This window comes from Meles meles, unplaced genomic scaffold, assembly GCF_922984935.1.
Source record: "Meles meles unplaced genomic scaffold, mMelMel3.1 paternal haplotype, whole genome shotgun sequence".
NCBI lineage: Eukaryota > Metazoa > Chordata > Mammalia > Carnivora > Mustelidae > Meles > Meles meles.
Window position 1 is genome coordinate 27,216 of NW_025721425.1, and position 8,562 is coordinate 35,777.

Consider the following 8,562-nt stretch of genomic DNA (forward strand, 5'->3'; position numbering starts at 1 on the left):
GCAGATTCCTTCCTGAGAGCAGTTTTTGAGAAGACAAACTGAGAAGCTTCTGGGGTTAGAGCTAGTATGAGAACACCGAAGGATGCTCTATGGGCCAAACTGGCTTCTTCTGAGTCCCGGCTTCAGGCAGATCCATGAAAACACAGAGAAACTGACCACAACCAGAGTATGGGATGCACGGAGAGGAAAGGCTTCATATGGGTTTGGGTTTCCAGGGTTTGTTCAAAGCCCATGGGGAGAACGTGGGATGAAGATGGAAAATAGCATTTTAGCTCTTGGCAGAAAGTGCAAGTTTTCATTCCAGAATGCCCTGGGGCCAGAATCCTGTAGAACTCTCAATTCTGAAAGAGGTGTCTGGCCAGATGTCAGGGAAAGGCAAGGGGACAAGGATGAGGTCAGGAGAGGGGGTGGACTCTCCACGCCCTGCAGTGTGACGTCACCACCCCAGCAGGAGGCAGCCGCAGGGAAAGACACTGGCAAACCTGCTGTCTGATTCTGGCGGAGGCCCCCATCCCGTTAATTCTCGCAGATCCTCCCAACCTTCCCTCTCCGGGGACTGTGGTACAAGAGGAACTAAACAACTTGATGGTAAGTACATATTCATCTTTTTTTATTCAAGTTTCGAAACACAAACTCGGCGACAGAAAAGTAAGCCGCCTTTAGTGCCCTTGATAAAAGGAGCTTTCCTTTCCCCTAAGCATAGCTGTAGGCGGGGCCAGGCCAGCTAGACGGAGACGGCCAATCAGCGGGGCATGCATATATTTACTGAGGTGAGTTGCAATCCCATTGGCCACCTGTGTGTGGGCCGGGCTCCCCCACCTCTCTAAAGGCTGGTCTGTGAGGCTGCGGGAGGGGCGTGGGTAGAGGGAGCCCTTAGAGTAGGCATTAGGGGAGCCTTTGGGAGCCCTTAGGGGAGTGGTAGGAGTGGTAGTGTCGGGCTTGTGGAGAGTGACAGCGCCCTTTTCCTCGTCGGGAGCATCAGGAACGACATTGCTGGGAGCCTCGCCGCCCTGAGCAGCCTGGTCAGGAGCCGGCAGCGCCGCCTGGTCGGGAGCGGCCTCGCACTGGGGAGCGAGCGGCCTGTGGTACAGTGAGGGTGAGGCAGGGAGCCTCCAGGAGGGACCCCAGGGCAAGAGGGCGGCGGCCCCCAGCAAGGCCCGGGCACCTACCGGTCAGTTTGGTTTCTGTGGCATGGCGCGAAATAAAGCTTTGCTTGCTTTTCGCTTTGTGTCAGTCTCGTTCCTTTGATCCCGGGCCCTAACAATAACCGGTGTTACTTTTCGGATCAATGTTTTTGGCCATAGCCACCACCCACTTCCTTCCTCTCCAATTCATTGTCCATGGCAGCTGAAAAAAAACGGTCTTGAGTTTTCGTAACAGCTGATTGGTGGCACCTACACGTACAACCGGAGGGTAAATGCGAGAAATGCTCCCCCACCCCTTAGAGAAACCAGATTATCTCCTGCAAGCGGGGGCGAACAGGCGCTAGCACCCACTGGATCTTTAGAGATTGGCAAGTGTCCCTGGTGTGCAAGCAAAGCAGCCCCATCGGGACACTGGTGTCGCAGGGGTTAACTTGAACCGCGCAGGAGTTCAGAGGAGCAAGCTTCCCATTCCTGTGCACAGGAGTCTGAACCTGGAATGAAGCTACTCTCTGTCTCCAGAAAGACGTTCGTGGCAGACCAGCCCGCTTTTATTTCTCGCCTCTTAGGGATACCTTTGTGTGCAGGCATAGAGCAAGGGCGCCTTGGCTGAACTGGTTGTTACTTGCCGGTCAAGTTTAGAGGATTCTTGGATTTCAGCATCAGAAAGGAGCCCTTGTGTCTGGGTCCGGTCGGTCGGTTGGAGGGGGCCCGGTTGCCCTAAGCCTGACTTGGTCCGTCCACAAGACCCCCTGTCCATCACTGAAGGCTGGGTCCCCGGCCAGGGCTGGGAGGGGCCTCTCTGATTTTGCCCCTCGGCCAAGAGGCCGCAATGACACCGGAAAGTTGAGGGAGTGGACGTGAAACAGAAACAGATGGCTTTAGTTCCAGGAACTCAGAAATGGAAGGAAAGGTTGTAGATATGCTTTGAGACCCACTATGGCCTAGGTTTTGGCTGTGCCGGCCGGAACTCTGCCGCTGACCTTGGGAAAGCCCCTCTCCTCTCTAGGCCTCAGCTTCCTCGTATGTCAAGTACATCTGGGATTAGTCAAGATCCTTCTGGGTCTGACAGGCTGTGGGGTTCTAGGTGTCCCAGGACTCTCTCTGTTTCCCGGGGGTCAATGAGCCTGAAGGCATGTGGCGAGCGATAGGGAGAAGGGGACCAAGAGATGTCCAGTGCGGGTTCTTGTGAGTTCAAGTAACTGAAAGGGGGAGGACAGGAAAGGGGTAAGAAAATCAAGAAGACGGAAGCACGTAAGAGGGGAGCTGAGGAGAGGGAAAGGAGGAGACCCGGCGGTGGCGCGGTGACCCCAGGCCCCTCAGGTCCAGCCGGCCCGGCTGACTTTGTTACAGTGGGGGGTGAGGGAGTGGCAAATCTTGTTTTCCCAAGAAGGCCACACTACCATGGCCGCCCCCGCGTCCTTTTGCAATGTGGTCTTGTCGTTGCCCTGTGAAGAAGGAAAAGTTCAATTTCTCTCCCTTAAAACCTGGGTTGCCCTTCGGACTCACTTGTAGCCGGTGGAATGAGGGAGCAGTTCCGTGGGGGGCCTTCTGAGGCTCAGGGAGCAGCAGCTTCCACTTGGCTATCTTGAGATATTTGCTCTGAGGGAAGCCAATCTGACCACCCGTGACCACCACCAGGAAGGCCACGTGTAGGCATTCCTGCGGAGAATCCCAGCTTAGAGCCATCTCCCGCAAGGCACCAGACACGTGAGTGAGGATTTCTTTGAGTCTCCAGCCCGGACTTCTGATTCACCTCACTCCATACCATGAGGAGCAGAGGAAACCGCTCCCCGTGGAGCCCTGCCCAAAATCTTGATGTAGAAGAATCTACGAGATACCATTTTATAGGTCACAAAGTTTGGGGGGAGTTTGTTATAAAGCAAAAGGATGGTAGGAGAGGCTTATAAAAATAGGAGCTTCCTTAACACGAGAAACCCTTAAACATGGATGAACAAGACTTTTAAGAGCTCAGCGATGTGTGAGATTTCAAAACCAATTGGGAAGCCAACATCTAACTTTGCCTATCCAGGGCATTACGACAAAGTTACCATTTCCTATGGGTCACCATATTATGTGTTTAAGAAGTATATTTTCATGGGAAAGGGAGAAAAGGCACCCATCCCAGCGGGTTGGTTAGAAGGAAAGAGATGAGCAACAGCCCATGTTGGCCAGGATGTGGAAACAGCTGAGCTCCCACGCACTCCTGGTGGGAGCGCCGAATGGCACGGTTCCCGTGGAATTAGCATGTAGGACTGAACGTTTGTGTATATTCAGTTCCATTTCGAAGTATATGTCTGACAGAAACGTATGCATATTTTTACCCAAAGATCTGCGTATCAATGTTCATAGCAGCGCTAGTCTTAGGGGCCCCAAACTGGAAGTAACTGCAACACCCACCAATGGCTTCATGAATCAATAAATTGTAGTATGTGTCTGTAATGAAATATAGCTGGGAGAAGGAATAATTGCCACAAAAGTCATGGACCACTCTCATGACTATGATGTTGAGGGAAAGAAACCAGAGTCAAAGAATACATACAATGTGATTCCATTTACCTAAAGTGCAAAAAGAAGCAAAATGAGTCTCCGAGGTCAGAGGTTAGGACAATGGTTACCCCGGGGTGGTAGAGAACACGAGGGGGGCTTCTCGTATGTATGTTATCTCTCAAACGCAAATGTTAAAAACAGGAGGAAGGACATGCTCTCGAAGCAAAGGATTTGCTTCAAACTTTCTAAAAAGTTTTACGAAAAACTTTTAAATTAATCCATTAATTGAATTCATTTTAATTCAATTAATTCAATTTAATTATGAACAACTTTAAATTTAATCAATTTCTAAACTTAAATTTAATGAAAAGGAGACTTTGAATTTCTCCTTCTTTAATCTCACGTAAATTGCGAATGGCAAGGTGCTGGGTTTATGGCGATGTCCGTGGGAGAAAGAAACAGGGGCGACGTGGTCAGCAGCAACTGAAACTGGGGGAAAGAGGCCAGCCCTCGAAGGAAGGTGCTTCTCCGAGGCTCCGTGCTGCCAACTGTATTGCGTGCACGCAAGCGCATTTCTAGAAAGATCTTTCCCAGACTTCTGCAGGTCCCGGCACATGTAGCAAACGGCAACATGGGAAAGGCATACTGGGGTGTCACATGGGGCTCCCGGCCGCCACAGCCAACTGGCTGGGTCCTCCGGGTGCCCCCAAGATGAGTGGTACCATTTCCTCCGCACACTTGTGGGAAAACGCCCACTTACAGAGGGTGGGAAACATGAACCTCCATAACGCATTGTAAGTTCTCCTGCTCTTCTGCTCCAGGAAAATCCAGCTCTATGTGCCCTTCCTTTCTGGATTACAGGTCCCATTTGCAGCAATGAAGATCATGGGGTCCAGGGCTTTATGGAGCATTCCCGGTCTCTCCTTCATGCCGTGGTCTCATTTCCGCTTCCAGCCTCATTTCCCAACACACCCTCACCCCCTTCCCACTGCCCTCCCCCACCCTATCCCCTAAACACATGATATCTTGGGCGCGCTGTTCTTGCCTGTCATCTAGAAACATCGCCCAAGACCCCCAAGCTCCCAGGTCGTCCTCGTTCTCCATCATCTCTCTGCTCAGACCTTCCCTTCTCTGACGCCTCCTCCTATACACTACCCAAGGCCGCCACCACGCCCTGATGTGCGCTCCTGGTATGTGTGTGTATACATGAATGATCTTGCCCAGAGGAGGTGCTCAACAGTTGTTTCTCGAATGACTTCCAGGCTGCAGAGAGACCGCGACACTAATCCCACCCTACCCCTATTCTGGATGGTCACTCATTGTCCCCTTGAGTTGGAACCCCCAAGTTCCTAGGGTCCCCGTCTTAAGGCTACTCCACACTCTGCCATTCCCCTGCCTTGGGAGCCATGCAGCCTGCAGGGGAGATATTACCCACTCCCCGCCCCCCACCCCCACCCCAGCTCACAACTCTGGGATTAGCATTAGGCCAATTGTGGTGTGACAAAGGGAAGGGGTGACTGTCCCTTAGCGTCAGTCCCGGCTCCCATCATTCAAGCAATAGCCCGTAGCACCAGGATGTGGCCACAAGGGACTCTACTGGGCGACACTTACCTGTACAGTGGAGGAGGGTTTGTGTGAATCCATCTTGCCCGGATGCACAAGGGGCAGCTCAAGGAGCTCTCGTCTCCTGTCCGGTTCCCTTTGGCTGCCTTATCCTGATGTTTTACCCCCTAGCCACCGAGAAGCTGTTTTATATCTTCAGACATTCCTCCTTGCTTCCAGGAGCCTCTCTTCTTGCTATCCCCTTTCCACCAACAGTCACCGCGGGGAAGGGCACTTCCCCTTTGGTCTGTTTTCCCTCCTTTAGATGAGTGCTGAGCCTATGCCATGAGCTCCGTGTCCCTCCAGGATGTGGGATGGAAAATTGTCCTGTGCCATCTTCTCAACATGTCCTGACTCTGCCCCCTTCTGTTTCCCCAACGCCACCCAGGATTAGGTTTCTTCCTCTCTGGCCAGGATTAATACAATCCCGGCTTCCTGGAGCATCGCCGGTCTCCAGACAGACCCCCGGCCGCCAGCTGTCCACCCTGGCTTTCAATGGCTCCCCTGGGCCCAGACGTTCACACAGCACCCCAGGTGCCCCAAGATCCAGCTGCCTGATTCTCCAGCCTCACGTCCCCTTGGGCTCCAACCGGCAGTACTGAAATGCCTGTAATTGCTCAACACATCGTGATGTTTCAGGTTTTTGTCCTTTGCACACATTCTTGTCTGCGACCTGCACCTCTCCATGCTGTGCCCTGAGCTCCCCATACTTCCTCCGCCTGGCAGAGCCCTAGTCACCCTTAAAGCTGCTGATTCCTCTGTGAACCCGTCCCCGACCTCAGACTCCTTCCCATGCCCCGGAACTCCTCCTCGGAATGGATCGTGGGCCCTGAACACACGTCTCTCCTTGTGTCTGTCATTTAGAGTTGGGATGAGTGCTCAAGCCTGTCCTGTTTTCCCCATCCCCTCCACAGCTCCCTGCGGGAGGCCGAGCTAGCACTCAGGCGGTGATACATGGAAGGTCTTGCCTCACCCCTCTCTGAACCATCGCCTCCACCTTGAGCAAGTCCTTTAAATGCTCTGAACTCCACTTTGCTGACCTGCCAAATGGAGACCTGGGAATATCAGAACAACTTGAAATCATTAAAGAACTTTTGGGGCACCCGGGTGGCACAGTGGGTTAAGCCTCTGCCTTAGGCTCAGGACATAATCCCAGGGTCCTGGGATGGAGCCCCACATGGGGCTCTCTCCTCAGCGGGGAGCCTGCTTCCCCCCTCTTTCTCTGCCTGCCTCTCTGCCTATTTGTGATCTCTCTCTGTCAAATAAAATCTTAAAAAAAAAAAAAAAAAAAAAGAACTTTAACCGGCTAAGTGCTGTTCAACAGCTAAATGCTAAGCAGATTGTCTTTATTCCAGACTGGCGTTTACCTACACTTGCCCGTGTGGGAATCAGAGGGTCAAAGGAATGGGATGTGATCTTTTTGTAACCTCGCTGCCTTGAGTCCAGGGAAAAGCTGGTTACGAGTCAACTATTAATTCTGTCTCCCCGCAGCAACGAGTCTTCTCTGAAGCTCTGGGTTAATGATCCCGAGGTTGTTTTCCTCACAGGGCCAAACCGTTTCTAATCTTTGGCGTGTTCTTGTTCTATCCTTTAAGAATAACTTGACTCACTCCAATAATTCTCCATTCTGGGGTTGTGAACCTGGTTTGGCCCGAGGAAACGGTGACTGTGTGGGGGTCCCTGGCTCCTTTCCTTCCTCATCTGTGCCCCCGCCCCATGGCCACCAGCACCCTTCCCTTTACAAAGAGAAGAGACTCCCCTCTTCATCACACGGAAGGGCCAAGCACATATGCTGGGACCTAACGACTACTCTCCCTCACGTGAAGTTTAAGGATTTGTTTTCTGAACTCTGAAGGGGAGACTTGGTAAGGAGAAACCCCTTGCAATTGTTTCTCCGTACCAAAGTGTAATTAGTGGCGGTGGGAGGAATGGATTGTAGGGAGATTCCCGACTGGTCCCTGGAATCCCAGGCTGTTTATGGCTGCAGGGCAGGTCACACAGAGGCTGGGGATAGAAGTCTGGGGGCCAGACACCGCTCCAGGGTGGTCTGGACACTCTTGAGATAAGACCAGCTGACGGCTGTGAACTCACTGAAATTCAAAAGCCAGCTCGCAGTGGCTCACTACCAGGAGTCCCCCAGCTCCCATCCCTCCCTCCCCTTAATCTGGTACATTCGGTGCAGAGTTTGGGAACACAGTGGTGGAAACGCTTTGCCTAAAGGAGTGGGTCACTGTTCTGCAAAGGTTCCACTGTGCCATAGGAACAAGTTCACTTTTCTGAGCCTCAGTGCTCCTATCTGTAAGACAGAGATTACATTTACCGTAGGTAAATTATTACAAGAACCCAGAACCCAGTTTAAAGAGACCAGACCTTCCGGACATAAGACAAACACTTCTGCGCATACATAAGAGTGAAAACGTAAGGGAAGGCCTGGGTATGTCTGGAGCAGTAATTTCATCACAACTGCCCCGGCGTTTCTCGGACCATTCAGACTGCAGAGATCTGATGGCCGAACAGAACATTTCCAACAGCGCTGAAAGCCCGGTCTTCGCCTCGCGATCCTGTCTTGCTTTTTCCACACTGTCCTGAATTTTGTGTGCACTGTTCCCTTGTTTTTGTCCCACGCGTACTTTTAAAAGTTTAATTTTAATTTAATTTAATTTTATTTTTTGTACCACATGTACTTTCGATCTTGTTTTTGAATTATTCTATAGGTGGAATAGGTTACATTTTTTTCTTATTTTTTTTATAAACATATAATGTGTTTTTATCCCCAGGGGTACAGGTCTGTGAATCGCCACGTTTACACACGTCACAGCAGTCACCATAGCACATACCCTCCCCAATGTCCATAACCCCCCTCCCCCTCTCCCCACCCCCCTCCTCCCAGCAACCCTCAGTTTGTTTTGTGAGATTAAGAGTCACTTATGGTTTGTCTCTCTCCCAATCCCATCTCGGTTCATGTAGTCTTCTCCTACTCCCCTAACCCGCCATGTTGCATCTCCACGTCCTCGTAGCACAGAATAGGTTGTTATCGTAGGCCAGGGTACGCCGCTGCGCACTGTTGCACGGTTTCTCTCTCTCACATCGCACTCTGTTGTCAGCTGTGTTGATGGTAGTTTGGGCTGCTTGCGGTGTTGGGCTCCTTTTTGCTCTAAGTGTTCTCGCTGCCTTGGCAAGTTCTTTCCTGGGTATATACCCTGGGTATTTACAGGTTCTCAGTCTATTGCCAGCAGAGGCTGCTGCTCCCCTCTTCCCTCCACTGAATAGCCTGTAGACATGGGGAGTCCCCCCGTTCTTTCTTTGTCCCGTCTACGGACCTTCAGGG